Here is a 24,490-nt window from a genome sequence, read left to right on the forward strand (position 1 = left end):
CTAAATTCCCTGCATTGTCCTTCTAAATCGAGATACGTTTCTACGGAAACGATAGGATTTTCTTTGGGATTCCGAGTATCTCTTTTCCCATGCATTATTCCTCCTTTACTGCATCCCTCGCTCCCCCACATTGACGAATTAACACACAATTTGCGTCCATATGAAATGTTCTGGATTCCCTGCATTGTCCTTCTAAATCGAGATACGTTTCTACGGAAACGATAGGATTTTCTTTGGGGTTACGAGTATCTCTTTTCCGATGCATTATTCCTCCTTTACTGCATCCCTCGCTCCCTCACATTGCCGAATTAACACACAATTTGCGTCCATATGAAATACTCTGGGTTCCCTGCATTATCTTTCTAAAACGAGATACGTTTCTACGGAAACGATAGGATTTTCTTTTGGGTGTCGAGTATTCCTTTTCCGATGCATTATTCCTCCTTTACTGCATCTATTCTTCCTTTACTGCATCCCTCGCTCCCTCACATTGACGAATTAACACACAATTTGCGTCCATATGAAATACTCTGGATTCCCTGCATTGTCCTCCTAAATCGAGATACGTTTCTACGGAAACGATAGGATTTTCTTTGGGGTTCCGAGTATCTCTTTTCCGATGCATTATTCCTCCTTTACTGCATCCCTCGCTCCCTCACATTGACGAATTAACACACAATTTGCGTCCATATGAAATACTCAGGATTCCCTGCATTGTCCTTCTAAATCGAGATACGTTTCTACGGAAACGATAGGATTTCTTTTGGGGTTCCGAGTATCTCTTTTCCGATGCATTATTCCTCCTTTACTGCATCCCTCGCTCCCTCACATTGCCGAATTAAAACACAATTTGCGTCCATATGAAATACTCTGGATTCCCTGCATTGTCCTTCTAAATCGAGATACGTTTCTACGGAAACGATAGGATTTTCTTTGGGGTTCCGAGTATCTCTTTTCCGATGCATTATTCCTCCTTTACTGCATCCCTCGCTCCCTCACATTGACGAATTAACACACAATTTGCGTCCATATGAAATACTCTGGATTCCCTGCATTGTCCTTCTAAATCGAGATACGTTTCTACGGAAACAATAGGATTTTCTTTGGGGTTCCGAGTATCTCTTTTCCGATGCATTATTCCTCCTTTACTGCATCCCTCGCTCCCTCACATTGACGAATTAACACACAATTTGCGTCCATATGAAATACTCTGGATTCCCTGCATTGTCCTTCTAAATCAAGATACGTTTCTACGGAAACGATAGGATTTTCTTTGGGGTTCCGAGTATCTCTTTTCTGATGCATTATTCCTCCTTTACTGCATCCCTCGCTCCCTCACATTGACGAATTAACACACAATTTGCGTCCGTATGAAATACTCTGGATTCCCTGCATTGTTCTTCTAAATCGACATACGTTTCTACGGAAACGATAGGATTTTCTTTGGGGTTCCGCGTATCTCTTTTCCGATGCATTATTCCTCCTTTACTGCATCCCTCGCTTCCTCACATTGACGAATTAACACACAATTTGCGTCCATATGAAATACTCTGGATTCCCTGCATTGTCCTCCTAAATCGAGATACGTTTCTACGGAAACGATAGCATTTTCTTTGGGGTTCCGAGTATCTCTTTTCCGATGCATTATTCCTCCTTTACTGCATCCCTCGCTCCCTCACATTGACGAATTAACACACAATTTGCGTCCATATGAAATACTCAGGATTCCCTGCATTGTCCTTCTAAATCGAGATACGTTTCTACGGAAACGATAGGATTTCTTTTGGGGTTCCGAGTATCTCTTTTCCGATGCATTATTCCTCCTTTACTGCATCCCTCGCTCCCTCACATTGCCGAATTAAAACACAATTTGCGTCCATATGAAATACTCTGGATTCCCTGCATTGTCCTTCTAAATCGAGATACGTTTCTACGGAAACGATAGGATTTTCTTTGGGGTTCCGAGTATCTCTTTTCCGATGCATTATTCCTCCTTTACTGCATCCCTCGCTCCCTCACATTGACGAATTAACACACAATTTGCGTCCATATGAAATACTCTGGATTCCCTGCATTGTCCTTCTAAATCGAGATACGTTTCTACGGAAACGATAGGATTTTCTTTGGGGTTCCGAGTATCTCTTTTCCGATGCATTATTCCTCCTTTACTGCATCCCTCGCTCCCTCACATTGACGAATTAACACACAATTTGCGTCCATATGAAATACTCTGGATTCCCTGCATTGTCCTTCTAAATCAAGATACGTTTCTACGGAAACGATAGGATTTTCTTTGGGGTTCCGAGTATCTCTTTTCCCATGCATTATTCCTCCTTTACTGCATCCCTCGCTCCCTCACATTGACGAATTAACACACAATTTGCGTCCGTATGAAATACTCTGGATTCCCTGCATTGTTTTTCTAAATCGACATACGTTTCTACGGAAACGATAGGATTTTCTTTGGGGTTCCGCGTATCTCTTTTCCGATGCATTATTCCTACTTTACTGCATCCCTCACTTCCTCACATTGACGAATTAACACACAATTTGCGTCCATATGAAATACTCTGGATTCCCTGCATTGTCCTTCTAAATCGAGATACGTTTCTACGGAAACGATAGGATTTTCTTTGGGGTTCCGAGTATCTCTTTTCCTTTGCATTATTCCTCCTTTACTGCATCCCTCGCTCCCTCACATTGACGAATTAACACACAAGTTGCGTTCATATGAAATACTCTGGATTCCCTGCATTGTCCTTCTAAATCGAGATACGTTTCTACGGAAACGATAGGATTTTCTTTGGGATTCCGAGTATCTCCTTTCCCATGCATTATTCCTCCTTTACTGCATCCTTCGCTCCCTCACATTGACGAATTAACACACAATTTGCGTCCATATGAAATACTCTGGGTTCCCTGCATTATCTTTCTAAAACGAGACACGTTTCTACGGAAACGATAGGATTTTCTTTTGGGAGTCGAGTATTCCTTTTCCGATGCATTATTCCTCCTTAACTGCATCTATTCTTCCTTTACTGCATCCCTCGCTCCCTCACATTGACGAATTAACAAACAATTTGCGTCCATATGATATACTCCGGATTCCCGGCATTGTCCTTCTATATCGAGATACGTTTCTACGGAAACGATAGGATTTTCTTTGGGGTTCCGAGTATCTCTTTTCCGAAGCATTATTCACCCTTTACTGCATCCCTCGCTCCCTCACATTGACGAATTAACACACAATTTGCGTCCATATGAAATACTCTGGATTCCCTGCATTGTCCTTGTAAATCGAGATACGTTTCTACGGAAATGATAGGATTTTCTTTGGGGTTCCGAGTATCTCTTTTCCGATGCATTATTCCTCCTTTACTGCATCCCTCGCTCCCTCACATTGACGAATTAACACACAATTTGCGTCCATATGAAATACTCTGGATTCCCTGCATTGTCCTCCTAAATCGAGATACGTTTCTACGGAAACGATAGGGTTTTCTTTGGGGTTCCGAGTATATCTTTTCCGTTGCATTATTCCTCCTTTACTGCATCCCTCGCTCCCTGACATTGACGAATTAACACACAATTTGCGTCCATATGAAATACTCAGGATTCCCTGCATTGTCCTTCTAAATCGAGATACGTTTCTACGGAAACGATAGGATTTTCTTTGGGGTTCCGAGTATCTCTTTTCCGATGCATTATTCACCCTTTACTGCATCCCTCGCTCCCTCACATTGACGAATTAACACACAATTTGCGTCCATATGAAATACTCTGGATTCCCTGCATTGTCCTTGTAAATCGAGATACGTTTCTTCGGAAACGATAGGATTTTCTTTGGGGTTCCGAGTATCTCTTTTCCGATGCATTATTCCTCCTTTACTGCATCCCTCGCTCCCTCACATTGACGAATTAAAACACAATTTGCGTCCATATGAAATACTCTGGATTCCTTGCATTGTCCTTCTAAATCGAGATACGTTTCTACGGAAACGATAGGATTTTCTTTGGGGTTCCGAGTATCTCTTTTCCGATGCATTATTCCTCCTTTACTGCATCCCTCACTCCCTCACATTCCCGAATTAACACACAATTTGCGTCCATATGAAATACTCTGGGTTCCCTGCTTTATCTTTCAAAAACGACATACGTTTCTACGGAAACGATAGGATTTTCTTTTTCGAGTCGAGTATATCTTTTCCGATGCATTATTCCTCCTTTACTGCATCTATTCCTCCTTTACTGCATCCCTCGCTCCCTCACATTGACGAATTAACACACAATTTGCGTCCATATGATATACTCCGGATTCCCTGCATTGTCCTTCTATATCGAGATACGTTTCTACGGAAACGATAAGATTTTCTTTGGGGTTAAGAGTATCTCTTTTCCGATGCATTATTCATCCTTTACTGCATCCCTCGCTCCCTCACATTGACGAATTAACACACAATTTGCGTCCATATGAAATACTCTGGATTCCCTGCATTGTCCTTCTAAATCGAGATACGTTTCTACGGAAACGATAGGATTTTCTTTGGGGTTCCGAGTATCTCTTTTCCGATGCATTATTCCTAATTTACTGCATCCCTCACTCCCTCACATTGACGAATGAACACACAATTTGCGTCCATATGAAATACTCTGGATTCCCTGCATTGTCCTCCTAAATCGAGATACGTTTCTACGGAAACGATAGGATTTTCTTTGGGGTTCCGAGTATCTCTTTTCGGATGCATTATTCCTCCTTTACTGCATCCCTCTCTCCCCCACATTGACGAATTAACACACAATTTGCGTCCATATGAAATACTCAGGATTCCCTGCATTGTCCTTCTAAATCGAGATACGTTTCTACGGAAACGATAGGATTTTCTTTGGGGTTCCGAGTATCTCATTTCCGATGCATTATTCCTCCTTTACTGCATCCCTCGCTAACTCACATTGACGAATTAACACACAATTTGCGTCCATATGAAATACTCTGGATTCCCTGCATTGTCCTTCTAAATCGAGATACGTTTCTACGGAAACGATAGGATTTTCTTTGGGGTTCCGAGTATCTCTTTTCCGATGCATTATTCCTCCTTTACTGCATCCCTCGCTCCCTCACATTGACGAATTAACACACAATTTGCGTCCATATGAAATACTCTGGATTCCCTGCATTGTCCTTGTAAATCGAGATACGTTTCTACGGAAACGATAGGATTTTCTTTGGGGTTCCGAGTATCTCTTTTCCGATGCATTATTCCTCCTTTACTGCATCCCTCGCTCCCTCACATTGTCGAATTAAAACACAATTTGCGTCCATATGAAATACTCTGGATTCCTTGCATTGTCCTTCTACATCGAGATACGTTTCTACGGAAACGATAGGATTTTCTTTGGGGTTCCGAGTATCTCTTTTCCGATGCATTATTCCTCCTTTACTTCATCCCTCACTCCCTCACATTCCCGAATTAACACACAATTTGCGTCCATATGAAATACTCTGGGTTCCCTGCTTTATCTTTCTAAAACGAGATACGTTTCTACGGAAACGATAGGATTTTCTTTTTTGAGTCGAGTATCTCTTTTCCGATGCATTATTCCTCCTTTACTGCATCTATTCCTCCTTTACTGCATCCCTCGCTCCCTCACATTGACGAATTAACACACAATTTGCGTCCATATGATATACTCCGGATTCCCTGCATTGTCCTTCTATATCGAGATACGTTTCTACGGAAACGATAGGATTTTCTTTGGGGTTAAGAGTATCTCTTTTCCGATGCATTATTCATCCTTTACTGCATCCCTCGCTCCCTCACATTGACGAATTAACACACAATTTGCGTCCATATGAAATACTCTGGATTCCCTGCATTGTCCTTGTAAATCGAGATACGTTTCTACGGAAACGATAGGATTTTCTTTGGGGTTCCGAGTATCTCTTTTCCGATGCATTATTCCTCCTTTACTGCATCCCTCGTTCCCTCACATTGAAGAATTAACACACAATTTTCGTCCATATGAAATACTCTGGATTCCCTGCATTGTCCTATTAAATCGAGATACGTTTCAATGGAAACGATAGGATTTTCTTTGGGGTTCCGAGTATCTCTTTTCCGATGCATTATTCCTCGTTTACTGCATCCCTCGCTCCCTCAAATTGACGAATTAACACACAATTTGCGTCCATATGAATTCCTCTGGATTCCCTGCATTGTCCTTCTAAAACAAGATACGTTTCTACGGAAACGATAGGATTTTCTTTGGGGTTCCGAGTATCTCTTTTCCGATGCATTATTCCTCCTTTACTGCATCCCTCGCTCCCTCACATTGACGAATTAACACACAATTTGCGTCCATATGAATTACTCTGGATTCCCTGCATTGTCCTTGTAAATAGAGATACGTTTCTACGGAAACGATAGGATTTTCTTTGGGGTTCCGAGTATCTCTTTCCCAATGCATTATTCCTCCTTTACTGCATCCCTCGCTCCCTCACATTGACGAATTAACACACAATTTGCGTCCATATGAAATACTCTGGATTCCCTGCATTGTCCTCCTAAATCGAGATACGTTTCTACGGAAACGATAGGGTTTTCTTTGGGGTTCCGAGTATATCTTTTCCGTTGCATTATTCCTCCTTTACTGCATCCCTCGCTCCCTCACATTGACGAATTAACACACAATTTGCGTCCATATGAAATACTCAGGATTCCCTGCATTGTCCTTCTAAATCGAGATACGTTTCTACGGAAACGATAAGATTTTCTTTGGGGTTCCGAGTATCTCTTTTCCGATGCATTATTCACCCTTTACTGCATCCCTCGCTCCCTCACATTGACGAATTAACACACAATTTGCGTCCATATGAAATACTCTGGATTCCCTGCATTGTCCTTGTAAATCGAGATACGTTTCTACGGAAACGATAGGATTTTCTTTGGGGTTCCGAGTATCTCTTCTCCGATGCATTATTCCTCCTTTACTGCATCCCTCGCTCCCTCACATTGACGAATTAAAACACAATTTGCGTCCAAATGAAATACTCTGGATTCCTTGCATTGTCCTTCTAAATCGAGATACGTTTCTACGGAAACGATAGGATTTTCTTTGGGGTCCGAGTATCTCTTTTCCGATGCATTATTCCTCCTTTACTGCATCCCTCACTCCCTCACATTCCCGAATTAACACACAATTTGCGTCCATATGAAATACTCTGGGTTCCCTGCTTTATCTTTCTAAAACGAGATACGTTTCTACGGAAACGATAGGATTTTTTTTTGAGTCGAGTATCTCTTTTCCGATGCATTATTCCTCCTTTACTGCATCTATTCCTCCTTTACTGCATCCCTCGCTCCCTCACATTGACGAATTAACACACAATTTGCGTCCATATGATATACTCCGGATTCCCAGCATTGTCCTTCTATATCGAGATACGTTTCTACGGAAACGATAAGATTTTCTTTGGGGTTAAGAGTATTTCTTTTCCGATGCATTATTCATCCTTTACTGCATCCCTCGCTCCCTCACATTGACGAATTAACACACAATTTGCGTCCATATGAAATACTCAGGATTCCCTGCATTGTCCTTCTAAATCGAGATACGTTTCTACGGAAACGATAGGATTTTCTTTGGGGTTCCGAGTATCTCTTTTCCGATGCATTATTCCTCCTTTACTGCATCCCTCGCTAACTCACATTGACGAATTAACACACAATTTGCGTCCATATGAAATACTATGGATTCCCTGCATTAACCTTCTAAATCGAGATACGTTTCTACGGAAACGTTAGGATTTTCTTTGGGGTTCCGAATATCTCTTTTCCGATGCATTATTCCTCCTTTACTGCATCCCTCGCTCCCTCACATTGACGAATTAACACACAATTTGCGTCCATATGAAATACTCTGGAGTCCCTGCATTGTCATTGTAAATCGAGATACGTTTCTACGGAAACGATAGGATTTTCTTTGGGGTTCCGAGTATCTCTTTTCCGATGCATTATTCCTCCTTTACTGCATCATTCGCTCCCTCACATTGACGAATTAAAACACAATTTGCGTCCATATGAAATACTCTGGGTTCCCTGCTTTATCTTTCTAAAACGAGATACGTTTCTACGGAAACGATAGGATTTTCTTTTTTGAGTCGAGTATCTCTTTTCCGATGCATTATTCCTCCTTTACTGCATCTATTCCTCCTTTACTGCGTCCCTCGCTCCCTCACATTGACGAATTAACACACAATTTGCGTCCATATGATATACTCCGGATTCCCTGCATTGTCTTTCTATATCGAGATATGTTTCTACGGAAACGATAGGATTTTCTTTGGGGTTAAGAGTATCTCTTTTCCGATGCATTATTCATCCTTTACTGCATCCCTCGCTCCCTCACATTGACGAATTAACACACAATTTGCGTCCATATGAAATACTCTGGATTCCCTGCATTTTCCTTCTAAATCGAGATACGTTTCTCCGGAAACGATAGGATTTTCTTTGGGGTTCCGAGTATCTCTTTTCCGATGCATTATTCCTCCTTTACTGCATCCCTCGCTCCCTCACATTGACGAATTAACACACAATTTGCGCCCATATGAAATATTCTGGATTCCCTGCATTGTCCTCCTAAATCGAGATACGTTTCTACGGAAACGATAGGATTTTCTTTGGGGTTCCGAGTATCTCTTTTCGGATGCATTATTCCTCCTTTACTGCATCCCTCGCTCCCCCACATTGACGAATTAACACACAATTTGCGTCCATATGAAATACTCAGGATTCCCTGCATTGTCCTTCTAAATCAAGATACGTTTCTACGGAAACGATAGGATTTTCTTTGGGGTTCCGAGTATCTCTTTTCCGATGCATTATTCCTCCTTTACTGCATCCCTCGCTAACTCACATTGACGATTTAACACACAATTTGCGTCCATATGAAATACTCTGGATTCGCTGCATTGTCCTTCTAAATCGAGATACGTTTCTACGGAAACGATAGGATTTTCTTTGGGGTTCCGAGTATCTCTTTTCCGATGCATTATTCCTCCTTTACTGCATCCCTCGCTTCCTCACATTGACGAATTAACACACAATTTGCGTCCATATGAAATACTCTGGATTCCCTGCATTGTCCTTCTAAATCGGGATTCGTTTCTACGGAAACGACTGGATTTTCTTTGGGGTTCCGAGTATCTCTTTTCCGATGCATTATGCCTCCTTTACTGCATCCCTCGCTCCCTCAAATTGACGAATTAACACACAAATTGCATCCATATGAAATTCTCTGGGTTCCCTGCATTATCTTCCTAAATCGAAATACATTTCTACGGAAACGATAGGATTTTCTTTTGGGAGTCGAGTATCTCTTTTCCGATGCATTATTCCTCCTTTACTGGATCCCTCGCTCCCTCTCATTGACGAATTAACACACAATTTGCGTCCATATGAAATACTCTGGATTCCCTGCATTGTCCTTCTAAATAGAGATACGTTTCTACGGAAACGATAGGATTTTCTTTGGGGTTCCGAGTATCTCTTTTCCGATGCATTATTCCTCCTTTACTGCATCGCTCGCTCCCTCACATTGACGAATTAACACACAATTTGCGTCCATATGAAATACTCTGGATTCCTTGCATTGTCCTTCTAAATCGAGATACGTTTCTACGGAAACGATAGGATTTTCTTTGGGATTCCGAGTATATCTTTTCCGATGCATTATTCCTCCTTTACTGCATCCCTCGCTCCCTCACATTGCCGAATTAACACACAATTTGCGTCCATATGAAATACCCTGGGTTCCCTGCATTATCTTTCTTAAACGAGATACGTTTCTACGGAAACGATATGATTTTCTTTTGGGTGTCGAGTATCTCTTTTCCGATGCATTATTCCTCCTTTACTGCATCTATTCCTCCTTTACTGCATCCCTCGCTCCCTCACATTGACGAATTAACACACAATTTGAGTCCATATGATATACTCCGGATTCCCTGCATTGTCCTTCTAAATCGAGATACGTTTCTACGGAAACGACAGAATTTTCTTTCGGGATCCGAGTATCTCTTCTCCGATGCATTATTCCTCCATTACTGCATCTCTCGCTAACTGATATTGACGAATTAACACACAATTTGCGTCCATATGAAATACTCTGGATTCCCTGCATTGTCCTTCAAAATCGAGATACGTTTCTACGGAAACGAGAGGATTTTCTTTGGGGTTCCGAGTATCTCTTTTCCGATGCATTATTCCTCCTTTACTGCATCCCTCGCTCCCTCACATTGACGAATTAACACACAATTGGCGTCCATATGAAATACTCTGGATTCCCTGCATTGTCCTTCTAAATCGAGATACGTTTCTACGGAAACGACAGGATTTTCTTTGGGGTTCCGAGTATCTCTTCTCCGATGCATTATTCCTCGTTTACTGCATCCCTCGCTCCCTCACATTGACGAATTAACACACAATTTGCGTCCATATGAAATACTCTGGATTCCCTGCATTGTCCTTCTAAATCGAGATACGTTTCTACGGAAACGATAGGATTTTCTTTGGGGTTCCGAGTATCTCTTTTCCTTTGCATTATTCCTCCTTTACTGCATCCCTCGCTCCCTCACATTGACGAATTAACACACAATTTGCGTCCATATGAAATACTCTGGATTCCCTGCATTGTCCTTCTAAATCGAGATACGTTTCTACGGAAACGATAGGATTTTCTTTAGGGTTCCGAGTATCTCTTTTCCCAGGCATTATTCCTTCTTTACTGCATCCCTCGCTCCCTCACATTGACGAATTAACACACAATTTGCGACCATATGAAATACTCTGGATTCCCTGCATTGTCCTTCTAAATCGAGATACGTTTCTACGGAAACGATAGGATTTTCTTTGGGGTTACGAGTATCTCTTTTCCGATGCATTATTCCTCCTTTACTGCATCCCTCGCTCACTCACATTGACGAATTAACACACAATTTGCGTCCATATGAAATACTCTGGGTTCCCTGCATTATCTTTCTAAAACGAGATACGTTTCTACGGAAACGATTGGATTTTCTTTTGGGAGTCGAGTATTCCTTTTCCGATGCATTATTCCTCCTTTACTGCATCTATTCTTCCTTTACTGCATCCCTCGCTCCCTCACATTGACGAATTAACACACAATTTGCGTCCATATGAAATACTCTGGGTTCCCTGCATTGTCCTTCTAAATCGAGATACGTTTCTACGGAAACGATAGGATTTTCTTTGGGATTCCGAGTATCTCTTTTCCCATGCATTATTCCTCCTTTACTGCATCCCTCGCTCCCTCACATTGACGAATTAACACACAATTTGCGTCCATATGAAATACTCTGGATTCCCGTCACTGTCCTTCTATATCGAGATACGTTTCTACGGAAACGATAGGGTTTTCTTTGGGGTTCCGAGTATATCTTATCCGTTGCATTATTCCTCCTTTACTGCATCCCTCGCTCCCTCACATTGACGAATTAACACACAATTTGCGTCCATATGAAATACACAGGATTCCCTGCATTGTCCTTCTAAATCGAGATACGTTTCTACGGAAACGATAGGATTTTCTTTGGGGTTCCGAGTATCTCTTTTCCGCTGCATTATTCACCCTTTACTGCATCCCTCGCTCCCTCACATTGACGAATTAACACACAATTTGCGTCCATATGAAATACTCTGGATTCCCTGCATTGTCCTTGTAAATCGAGATACGTTTCTACGGAAACGATAGGATTTTCTTTGGGGTTCCGAGTATCTCTTTTCGGATGCATTATTCCTCCTTTACTGCATCCCTCGCTCCCTCACATTGACGAATTAAAACACAATTTGCGTCCATATGAAATACTCTGGATTCCCTGCATTGTCCATCTAAATCGAGATACGTTTCTACGGAAACGATAGGATTTTCTTTGGGGTTCCGAGTATCTCTTTTCCGATGCATTATTCCTCCTTTACTGCATCCCTCACTCCCTCACATTCCCGAATTAACACACAATTTGCGTCCATATGAAATACTCTGGGTTCCCTGCTTTATCTTTCTAAAACGAGATACGTTTCTACGGAAACGATAGGATTTTTTTTTGAGTCGAGTATCTCTTTTCCGATGCATTATTCCTCCTTTACTGCATCTATTCCTCCTTTACTGCATCCCTCGCTCCCTCACATTGACGAATTAATACACAATTTGCGTCCATATGATATACTCCGGATTCCCTGCATTGACCTTCTATATCGAGATACGGTTTCTACGGAAACGATAGGATTTTCTTTGGGGTTAAGAGTATCTCTTTTCCGATGCATTATTCCTCCTTTACTGCATCCCTCGCTAACTCACATTGACGATTTAACACACAATTTGCGTCCATATGAAATACTCTGGATTCCCTGCATTGTCCTTCTAAATCGGGATTCGTTTCTACGGAAACGACTGGATTTTCTTTGGGGTTCCGAGTATCTCTTTTCCGATGCATTATGCCTCCTTTACTGCATCCCTCGCTCCCTCAAATTGACGAATTAACACAAAAATTGCATCCATATGAAATTCTCTGGGTTCCCTGCATTATCTTCCTAAATCGAAATACGTTTCTACGGAAACGATAGGATTTTCTTTGGGGTTCCGAGTATCTCTTCTCCGATGCATTATTCCTCGTTTACTGCATCCCTCGCTCCCTCACATTGACGAATTAACACACAATTTGCGTCCATATGAAATACTCTGGATTCCCTGCATTGTCCTTCTAAATCGAGATACGTTTCTACGGAAACGATAGGATTTTCTTTGGGGTTCCGAGTATCTCTTTTCCTATGCATTATTCCTCCTTTACTGCATCCCTCGCTCCCTCACATTGACGAATTAACACACAATTTGCGGCCATATGAAATACTCTGGATTCCCTGCATTGTCCTTCTAAATCGAGATACGTTTCTACGGAAACGATAGGATTTTCTTTTTTGAGTCGAGTATCTCTTTTCCGATGCATTATTCCTCCTTTACTGCATCTATTCCTCCTTTACTGCATCCCTCGCTCCCTCACATTGACGAATTAACACACAATTTGCGTCCATATGATATACTCCGGATTCCCTGCATTGTCTTTCTATATCGAGATATGTTTCTACGGAAACGATAGGATTTTCTTTGGGGTTAAGAGTATCTCTTTTCCGATGCATTATTCATCCTTTACTGCATCCCTCGCTCCCTCACATTGACGAATTAACACACAATTTGCGTCCATATGAAATACTCTGGATTCCCTGCATTTTCCTTCTAAATCGAGATACGTTTCTCCGGAAATGATAGGATTTTCTTTGGGGTTCCGAGTATCTCTTTTCCGATGCATTATTCCTCCTTTACTGCATCCCTCGCTCCCTCACATTGACGAATTAACACACAATTTGCGCCCATATGAAATATTCTGGATTCCCTGCATTGTCCTCCTAAATCGAGATACGTTTCTACGGAAACGATAGGATTTTCTTTGGGGTTCCGAGTATCTCTTTTCGGATGCATTATTCCTCCTTTACTGCATCCCTCGCTCCCCCACATTGACGAATTAACACACAATTTGCGTCCATATGAAATACTCAGGATTCCCTGCATTGTCCTTCTAAATCGAGATACGTTTCTACGGAAACGATAGGATTTTCTTTGGGGTTCCGAGTATCTCTTTTCCGATGCATTATTCCTCCTTTACTGCATCCCTCGCTAACTCACATTGACGATTTAACACACAATTTGCGTCCATATGAAATACTCTGGATTCGCTGCATTGTCCTTCTAAATCGAGATACGTTTCTACGGAAACGATAGGATTTTCTTTGGGGTTCCGAGTATCTCTTTTCCGATGCATTATTCCTCCTTTACTGCATCCCTCGCTTCCTCACATTGACGAATTAACACACAATTTGCGTCCATATGAAATACTCTGGATTCCCTGCATTGTCCTTCTAAATCGGGATTCGTTTCTACGGAAACGACTGGATTTTCTTTGGGGTTCCGAGTATCTCTTTTCCGATGCATTATGCCTCCTTTACTGCATCCCTCGCTCCCTCAAATTGACGAATTAACACACAAATTGCATCCATATGAAATTCTCTGGGTTCCCTGCATTATCTTCCTAAATCGAAATACATTTCTACGGAAACGATAGGATTTTCTTTTGGGAGTCGAGTATCTCTTTTCCGATGCATTATTCCTCCTTTACTGGATCCCTCGCTCCCTCACATTGACGAATTAACACACAATTTGCGTCCATATGAAATACTCTGGATTCCCTGCATTGTCCTTCTAAATAGAGATACGTTTCTACGGAAACGATAGGATTTTCTTTGGGGTTCCGAGTATCTCTTTTCCGATGCATTATTCCTCCTTTACTGCATCGCTCGCTCCCTCACATTGACGAATTAACACACAATTTGCGTCCATATGAAATACTCTGGATTCCTTGCATTGTCCTTCTAAATCGAGATACGTTTCTACGGAAACGATAGGATTTTCTTTGGGATTCCGAGTATATCTTTTCCGATGCATTATTCCTCCTTTACTGCATCCCTCGCTCCCTCACATTGCCGAATTAACACACAATTTGCGTCCATATGAAATACCCTGGGTTCCCTGCATTATCTTTCTTAAACGAGATACGTTTCTACGGAAACGATATGATTTTCTTTTGGGTGTCGAGTATCTCTTTTCCGATGCATTATTCCTCCTTTACTGCATCTATTCCTCCTTTACTGCATCCCTCGCTCCCTCACATTGACGAATTAACACACAATTTGAGTCCATATGATATACTCCGGATTCCCTGCATTGTCCTTCTAAATCGAGATACGTTTCTACGGAAACGACAGAATTTTCTTTCGGGATCCGAGTATCTCTTTTCCGATGCATTATTCCTCCATTACTGCATCTCTCGCTAACTGATATTGACGAATTAACACACAATTTGCGTCCATATGAAATACTCTGGATTCCCTGCATTGTCCTTCAAAATCGAGATACGTTTCTACGGAAACGAGAGGATTTTCTTTGGGGTTCCGAGTATCTCTTTTCCGATGCATTATTCCTCCTTTACTGCATCCCTCGCTCCCTCACATTGACGAATTAACACACAATTGGCGTCCATATGAAATACTCTGGATTCCCTGCATTGTCCTTCTAAATCGAGATACGTTTCTACGGAAACGATAGGATTTTCTTTGGGGTTCCGAGTATCTCTTCTCCGATGCATTATTCCTCGTTTACTGCATCCCTCGCTCCCTCACATTGACGAATTAACACACAATTTGCGTCCATATGAAATACTCTGGATTCCCTGCATTGTCCTTCTAAATCGAGATACGTTTCTACGGAAACGATAGGATTTTCTTTGGGGTTCCGAGTATCTCTTTTCCTTTGCATTATTCCTCCTTTACTGCATCCCTCGCTCCCTCACATTGACGAATTAACACACAATTTGCGTCCATATGAAATACTCTGGATTCCCTGCATTGTCCTTCTAAATCGAGATACGTTTCTACGGAAACGATAGGATTTTCTTTAGGGTTCCGAGTATCTCTTTTCCCATGCATTATTCCTTCTTTACTGCATCCCTCGCTCCCTCACATTGACGAATTAACACACAATTTGCGTCCATATGAAATACTCTGGATTCCCTGCATTGTCCTTCTAAATCGAGATACGTTTCTACGGAAACGATAGGATTTTCTTTGGGGTTACGAGTATCTCTTTTCCGATGCATTATTCCTCCTTTACTGCATCCCTCGCTCACTCACATTGACGAATTAACACACAATTTGCGTCCATATGAAATACTCTGGGTTCCCTGCATTATCTTTCTAAAACGAGATACGTTTCTACGGAAACGATTGGATTTTCTTTTGGGAGTCGAGTATTCCTTTTCCGATGCATTATTCCTCCTTTACTGCATCTATTCTTCCTTTACTGCATCCCTCGCTCCCTCACATTGACGAATTAACACACAATTTGCGTCCATATGAAATACTCTGGGTTCCCTGCATTGTCCTTCTAAATCGAGATACGTTTCTACGGAAACGATAGGATTTTCTTTGGGATTCCGAGTATCTCTTTTCCCATGCATTATTCCTCCTTTACTGCATCCCTCGCTCCCTCACATTGACGAATTAACACACAATTTGCGTCCATATGAAATACTCTGGATTCCCGTCACTGTCCTTCTATATCGAGATACGTTTCTACGGAAACGATAGGGTTTTCTTTGGGGTTCCGAGTATATCTTATCCGTTGCATTATTCCTCCTTTACTGCATCCCTCGCTCCCTCACATTGACGAATTAACACACAATTTGCGTCCATATGAAATACACAGGATTCCCTGCATTGTCCTTCTAAATCGAGATACGTTTCTACGGAAACGATAGGATTTTCTTTGGGGTTCCGAGTATCTCTTTTCCGCTGCATTATTCACCCTTTACTGCATCCCTCGCTCCCTCACATTGACGAATTAACACACAATTTGCGTCCATATGAAATACTCTGGATTCCCTGCATTGTCCTTGTAAATCGAGATACGTTTCTACGGAAACGATAGGATTTTCTTTGGGGTTCCGAGTATCTCTTTTCGGATGCATTATTCCTCCTTTACTGCATCCCTCGCTCCCTCACATTGACGAATTAAAACACAATTTGCGTCCATATGAAATACTCTGGATTCCCTGCATTGTCCATCTAAATCGAGATACGTTTCTACGGAAACGATAGGATTTTCTTTGGGGTTCCGAGTATCTCTTTTCCGATGCATTATTCCTCCTTTACTGCATCCCTCACTCCCTCACATTCCCGAATTAACACACAATTTGCGTCCATATGAAATACTCTGGGTTCCCTGCTTTATCTTTCTAAAACGAGATACGTTTCTACGGAAACGATAGGATTTTTTTTTGAGTCGAGTATCTCTTTTCCGATGCATTATTCCTCCTTTACTGCATCTATTCCTCCTTTACTGCATCCCTCGCTCCCTCACATTGACGAATTAACACACAATTTGCGTCCATATGATATACTCCGGATTCCCTGCATTGACCTTCTATATCGAGATACGGTTTCTACGGAAACGATAGGATTTTCTTTGGGGTTAAGAGTATCTCTTTTCCGATGCATTATTCCTCCTTTACTGCATCCCTCGCTAACTCACATTGACGATTTAACACACAATTTGCGTCCATATGAAATACTCTGGATTCCCTGCATTGTCCTTCTAAATCGGGATTCGTTTCTACGGAAACGACTGGATTTTCTTTGGGGTTCCGAGTATCTCTTTTCCGATGCATTATGCCTCCTTTACTGCATCCCTCGCTCCCTCAAATTGACGAATTAACACAAAAATTGCATCCATATGAAATTCTCTGGGTTCCCTGCATTATCTTCCTAAATCGAAATACGTTTCTACGGAAACGATAGGATTTTCTTTGGGGTTCCGAGTATCTCTTCTCCGATGCATTATTCCTCGTTTACTGCATCCCTCGCTCCCTCACATTGACGAATTAACACACAATTTGCGGCCATATGAAATACTCTGGATTCCCTGCATTGTCCTTCTAAATCGAGATACGTTTCTACGGAAACGATAGGATTTTCTTTAGGGTTCCGAGTATCTCTTTTCCCATGCATTATTCCTTCTTTACTGCATCCCTCGCTCCCTCACATTGACGAATTAACACACAATTTGCGTCCATATGAAATACTCTGGATTCCCTGCATTGTCCTTCTAAATCGAGATACGTTTCTACGGAAACGATAGGATTTTCTTTGGGGTTACGAGTATCTCTTTTCCGATGCATTATTCCTCCTTTACTGCATCCCTCGCTCACTCACATTGACGAATTAACACACAATTTGCGTCCATATGAAATACTCTGGGTTCCCTGCATTATCTTTCTAAAACGAGATACGTTTCTACGGAAACGATAGGATTATCTTTTGGGAGTCGAGTATTCCTTTTCCGATGCATTATTCCTCCTTTACTGCATCTATTCTTCCTTTACTGCATCCCTCGCTCCCTCACATTGACGAATTAACACACAATTTGCGTCCATATGAAATACTCTGGGTTCCCTGCATTGTCCTTCTAAATCGACATACGTTACTACGGAAACGATAGGATTTTCTTTGGGATTCCGAGTATCTCTTTTCCCATGCATTATTCCTCCTTTACTGCATCCCTCGCTCCCTCACATTGACGAATTAACACACAATTTGCGTCCATATGAAATACTCTGGATTCCCGTCATTGTCCTTCTATATCGAGATACGTTTCTACGGAAACGATAGGATTTTCTTTGGGGTTCCGAGTATCTCTTTTCCGAAGCATTATTCACCCTTTACTGCATCCCTCGCTCCCTCACATTGACGAATTATCACACAATTTGCGTCCATATGAAATACTCTGGATTCCCTGCATTGTCCTTGTAAATCGAGATACGTTTCTACGGAAACGATAGGATTTTCTTTGGGGTTCCGAGTATCTCTTTTCCGATGCATTATTCCTCCTTTACTGCATCCCTCGCTCCCTCACATTGACGAATTAACACACAATTTGCGTCCATATGAAATACTCTGGATTCCCTGCATTGTCCTCCTAAATCGAGATACGTTTCTACGGAAACGATAGGGTTTTCTTTGGGGTTCCGAGTATATCTTATCCGTTGCATTATTCCTCCTTTACTGCATCCCTCGCTCCCTCACATTGACGAATTAACACACAATTTGCGTCCATATGAAATACACAAGATTCCCTGCATTGTCCTTCTAAATCGAGATACGTTTCTACGGAAACGATAGGATTTTCTTTGGGGTTCCGAGTATCTCTTTTCCGCTGCATTATTCACCCTTTACTGCATCCCTCGCTCCCTCCCATTGACGAATTAACACACAATTTGCGTCCATATGAAATACTCTGGATTCCCTGCATTGTCCTTGTAAATCGAGATACGTTTCTACGGAAACGATAGGATTTTCTTTTTTGGTTCCGAGTATCTCTTTTCGGATGCATTATTCCTCCTTTACTGCATCCCTCGCTCCCTCACATTGATGAATTAAAACACAATTTGCGTCCATATGAAATACTCTGGATTCCTTGCATTGTCCTTCTAAATCGAGATACGTTTCTACGGAAACGATAGGATTTTCTTTGGGGTTCCGAGTATCTCTTTTCCGATGCATTATTCCTCCTTTACTGCATCCCTCACTCCCTCACATTCCCGAATTAACACACAATTTGCGTCCATATGAAATACTCTGGGTTCCCTGCTTTATCTTTCTAAAACGAGATACGTTTCTACGGAAACGATAGGATTTTTTTTTGAGTCGAGTATCTCTTTTCCGATGCATTATTCCTCCTCTACTGCATCTATTCCTCCTTTACTGCATCCATCGCTCCCTCACATTGACGAATTAACACACAATTTGCGTCCATATGATATACTCCGGATTCCCTGCATTGTCCTTCTATATCGAGATACGTTTCTACGGAAACGATAGGATTTTCTTTGGGGTTAAGAGTATCTCTTTTCCGATGCATTACTCATCCTTTACTGCATCCCTCGCTCCCTCACATTGACGAATTAACACACAATTTGCGTCCATATGAAATACTCTGGATTCCCTGCATTGTCCTTCTAAATCGAGATACGTTTCTACGGAAACGATAGGATTTTCGTGGGGTTCCGAGTATCTCTTTTCCGATGCATTATTCCTCCTTTACTGCATCCCTCGCTCCCTCACATTGACGAATTAACACACAATTTGCGTCCATATGAAATACTCTGGATTCCCTGCATTGTCCTCCTAAATCGAGATACGTTTCTACGGAAACGATAGGATTTTCTTTGGGGTTCCGAGTATCTCTTTTCGGATGCATTATTCCTCCTTCACTGCATCCCTCGCTCCCCCACATTGACGAATTAACACACAATTTGCGTCCATATGAAATACTCAGGGTTCCCTGCATTGTCCTTCTAAATCGAGATACGTTTTTACGGAAACGATAGGATTTTCTTTGGGGTTCCGAGTATCTCTTTTCCGATGCATTATTCCTCCTTTACTGCATCCCTCGCTAACTCACATTGACGAAGTAACACACAATTTGCGTCCATATGAAATACTCTGGATTCCCTGCATTGTCCTTCTAAATCGAGATACGTTTCTACGGAAACGATAGGATTTTCTTTGGGGTTCCGAGTATCTCTTTTCCGATGCATTATTCCTCCTTTACTGCATCCCTCGCTCCCTCACATTGACGAATTAACACACAATTTGCGTCCATATGAAGTACTCTGGATTGCCTGCATTGTCCTTGTAAATCGAGATACGTTTCTACGGAAACGATAGGATTTTCTTTGGGGTTCCGAGTATCTCTTTTCCGATGCATTATTCCTCCTTTACTGCATCCCTCGCTCCCTCACATTGACGAATTAAAACACAATTTGCGTCCATATGAAATACTCTGGATTCCTTGCATTGTCCTTCTAAATCGAGATACGTTTCTACGGAAACGATAGGATTTTCTTTGGGGTTCCGAGTATCTCTTTTCCGATGCATTATTCTTCTTTACTGCATCCCTCACTCCCTCACATTCCCGAATTAACACACAATTTGCGTCCATATGAAATACTCTGGGTTCCCTGCTTTATCTTTCTAAAACGAAATACGTTTCTACGGAAACGATAGGATTTTTTTTTTGAGTCGAGTATCTCTTTTCCGTTGCATTATTCCTCCTTTACTGCATCTATTCCTCCTTTACTGCATCCCTCGCTCCCTCACATTGATGAATTAACACACAATTTGCGTCCATATGATATACTCCGGATTCCCTGCATTGTCCTTCTATATCGAGATACGTTTCTACGGAAACGATAGGATTTTCTTTGGGGTTAAGAGTATCTCTTTTCCGATGCATTATTCATCCCTTACTGCATCCCTCGCTCCCTCACATTGACGAATTAACACACAATTTGCGTCCATATGAAATACTCTGGATTCCCTGCATTGTCCTTCTAAATCGAGATACGTTTCTACGGAAACGATAGGATTTTCTTTGGGGTTCCGAGTATCTCTTTTCCGATGCATTATTCCACCTTTACTGCATCCCTCGCTTCCTCACATTGACGAATTAACACACAATTTGCGTCCATATGAAATACTCTGGATTCCCTGCATTGTCCTTCTAAATCGGGATTCGTTTCTACGGAAACGACTGGATTTTTTTGGGGTTCCGAGTATCTCTTTTCCGATGCATTATGCCTCCTTTACTGCATCCCTCGCTCCCTCAAATTGACGAATTAACACACAAATTGCATCCATATGAAATTCTCTGGGTTCCCTGCATTATCTTCCTAAATCGAACGACGTTTCTACGGAAACGATAGGATTTTCTTTTGGGAGTCGAGTATCTCTTTTCCGATGCATTATTCCTCCTTTACTGGATCCCTCGCTCCCTCACATTGACGAATTAACACACAATTTGCGTCCATATGAAATACTCTGGATTCCCTGCATTGTCCTTCTAAATAGATATACGTTTCTACGGAAACGATAGGATTTTCTTTGGGGTTCCGAGTATATCTTTTCCGATGCATTATTCCTCCTTTACTGCATCCCTCGCTCCCTCACATTGACGAGTTAACACACAATTTGCGTCCATATGAAATACTCTGGATTCCTTGCATTGTCCTTCTAAATCGAGATACGTTTCTACGGAAACTATAGGATTTTCTTTGGGATTCCGAGTATATCTTTTCCGATGCATTATTCCTCCTTTACTGCATCCCTCGCTCCCTCACATTGCCGAATTAACACACAATTTGCGTCCATATGAAATACCCTGGGTTCCCTGCATTATCTTTCTTAAACGAGATACGTTTCTACGGAAACGATATGATTTTCTTTTGGGTGTCGAGTATCTCTTTTCCGATGCATTATTCCTCCTTTACTGCATCTATTCCTCCTTTACTGCATCCCTCGCTCCCTCACATTGACGAATTAACACACAATTTGAGTCCATATGATATACTCCGGATTCCCTGCATTGTCCTTCTAAATCGAGATACGTTTCTACGGAAACGACAGAATTTTCTTTGGGGATCCGAGTATCTCTTTTCCGATGCATTATTCCTCCATTACTGCATCTCTCGCTAACTGATATTGACGAATTAACACACAATTTGCGTCCATATGAAATACTCTGGATTCCCTGCATTGTCCTTCGAAATCGAGATACGTTTCTACGGAAACGATAGGATTTTCTTTGGGGTTCCGAGTATCTCTTTTCCGATGCATTATTCCTCCTTTACTGCATCCCTCGCTCCCTCACATTGACGAATTAACACACAATTTGCGTCCATATGAAATACTCTGGATTCCCTGCATTGTCCTTCTAAATCGAGATACGTTTCTACGGAAACGATAGGATTTTCTTTGGGGTTCCGAGTATCTCTTCTCCGATGCATTATTCCTCGTTTACTGCATCCCTCGCTCCCTCACATTGACGAATTAACACACAATTAGCGTCCATATGAAATACTCTGGATTCCCTGCATTGTCCTTCTAAATCGAGATACGTTTCTACGGAAACGATAGGATTTTCTTTGGGGTTCCGAGTATCTCTTTTCCTTTGCATTATTCCTCCTTTACTGCATCCCTCGCTCCCTCACATTGACGAATTAACACACAATTTGCGTCCATATGAAATACTCTGGATTCCCTGCATTGTCCTTCTAAATCGAGATACGTTTCTACGGAAACGATAGGATTTTCTTTAGGGTTCCGAGTATCTCTTTTCCCATGCATTATTCCTTCTTTACTGCATCCCTCGCTCCCTCACATTGACGAATTAACACACAATTTGCGTCCATATGAAATACTCTGGATTCCCTGCATTGTCCTTCTAAATCGAGATACGTTTCTACGGAAACGATAGGATTTTCTTTGGGGTTACGAGTATCTCTTTTCCGATGCATTATTCCTCCTTTACTGCATCCCTCGCTCCCTCACATTGAAGAATTAACACACAATTTGCGTCCATATGAAATACTCTGGGTTCCCTGCATTATCTTTCTAAAACGAGATACGTTTCTACGGAAACGATAGGATTTTCTTTTGGGAGTCGAGTATTCCTTTTCCGATGCATTATTCCTCCTTTACTGCATCTATTCTTCCTTTACTGCATCCCTCGCTCCCTCACATTGACGAATTAACACACAATTTGCGTCCATATGAAATACTCTGGGTTCCCTGCATTGTCCTTCTAAATCGAGATACGTTTCTACGGAAACGATAGGATTTTCTTTGGGATTCCGAGTATCTCTTTTCCCAGGCATTATTCCTCCTTTACTGCATCCCTCGCTCCCTCACATTGACGAATTAACACACAATTTGCGTCCATATGAAATACTCTGGATTCCCGTCATTGTCCTTCTATATCGAGATACGTTTCTACGGAAACGATAGGATTTTCTTTGGGGTTCCGAGTATCTCTTTTCCGAAGCATTATTCACCCTTTACTGCATCCCTCGCTCCCTCACATTGACGAATTATCACACAATTTGCGTCCATATGAAATACTCTGGATTCCCTGCATTGTCCTTGTAAATCGAGATACGTTTCTACGGAAACGATAGGATTTTCTTTGGGGTTCCGAGTATCTCTTTTCCGATGCATTATTCCTCCTTTACTGCATCCCTCGCTCCCTCACATTGACGAATTAACACACAATTTGCGTCCATATGAAATACTCTGGATTCCCTGCATTGTCCTCCTAAATCGAGATACGTTTCTACGGAAACGATAGGGTTTTCTTTGGGGTTCCGAGTATATCTTATCCGTTGCATTATTCCTCCTTTACTGCATCCCTCGCTCCCTCACATTGACGAATTAACACACAATTTGCGTCCATATGAAATACACAGGATTCCCTGCATTGTCCTTCTAAATCGAGATACGTTTCTACGGAAACGATAGGATTTTCTTTGGGGTTCCGAGTATCTCTTTTCCGCTGCATTATTCACCCTTTACTGCATCCCTTGCTCCCTCACATTGACGAATTAACACACAATTTGCGTCCATATGAAATACTCTGGATTCCCTGCATTGTCCTTGTAAATCGAGATACGTTTCTACGGAAACGATAGGATTTTCTTTGGGGTTCCGAGTATCTCTTTTCGGATGCATTATTCCTCCTTTACTGCATCCCTCGCTCCCTCACATTGACGAATTAAAACACAATTTGCGTCCATATGAAATACTCTGGATTCCTTGCATTGTCCTTCTAAATCGAGATACGTTTCTACAGAAACGATAGGATTATCTTTGGGGTTCCGAGTATCTCTTTTCCGATGCATTATTCCTCCTTTACTGCATCCCTCACTCCCTCACATTCCCGAATTAACACACAATTTGCGTCCATATGAAATACT

Source organism: Schistocerca nitens, chromosome 2, assembly GCF_023898315.1.
Source record: "Schistocerca nitens isolate TAMUIC-IGC-003100 chromosome 2, iqSchNite1.1, whole genome shotgun sequence".
Classification (NCBI taxonomy): Eukaryota; Metazoa; Arthropoda; class Insecta; order Orthoptera; family Acrididae; genus Schistocerca; species Schistocerca nitens.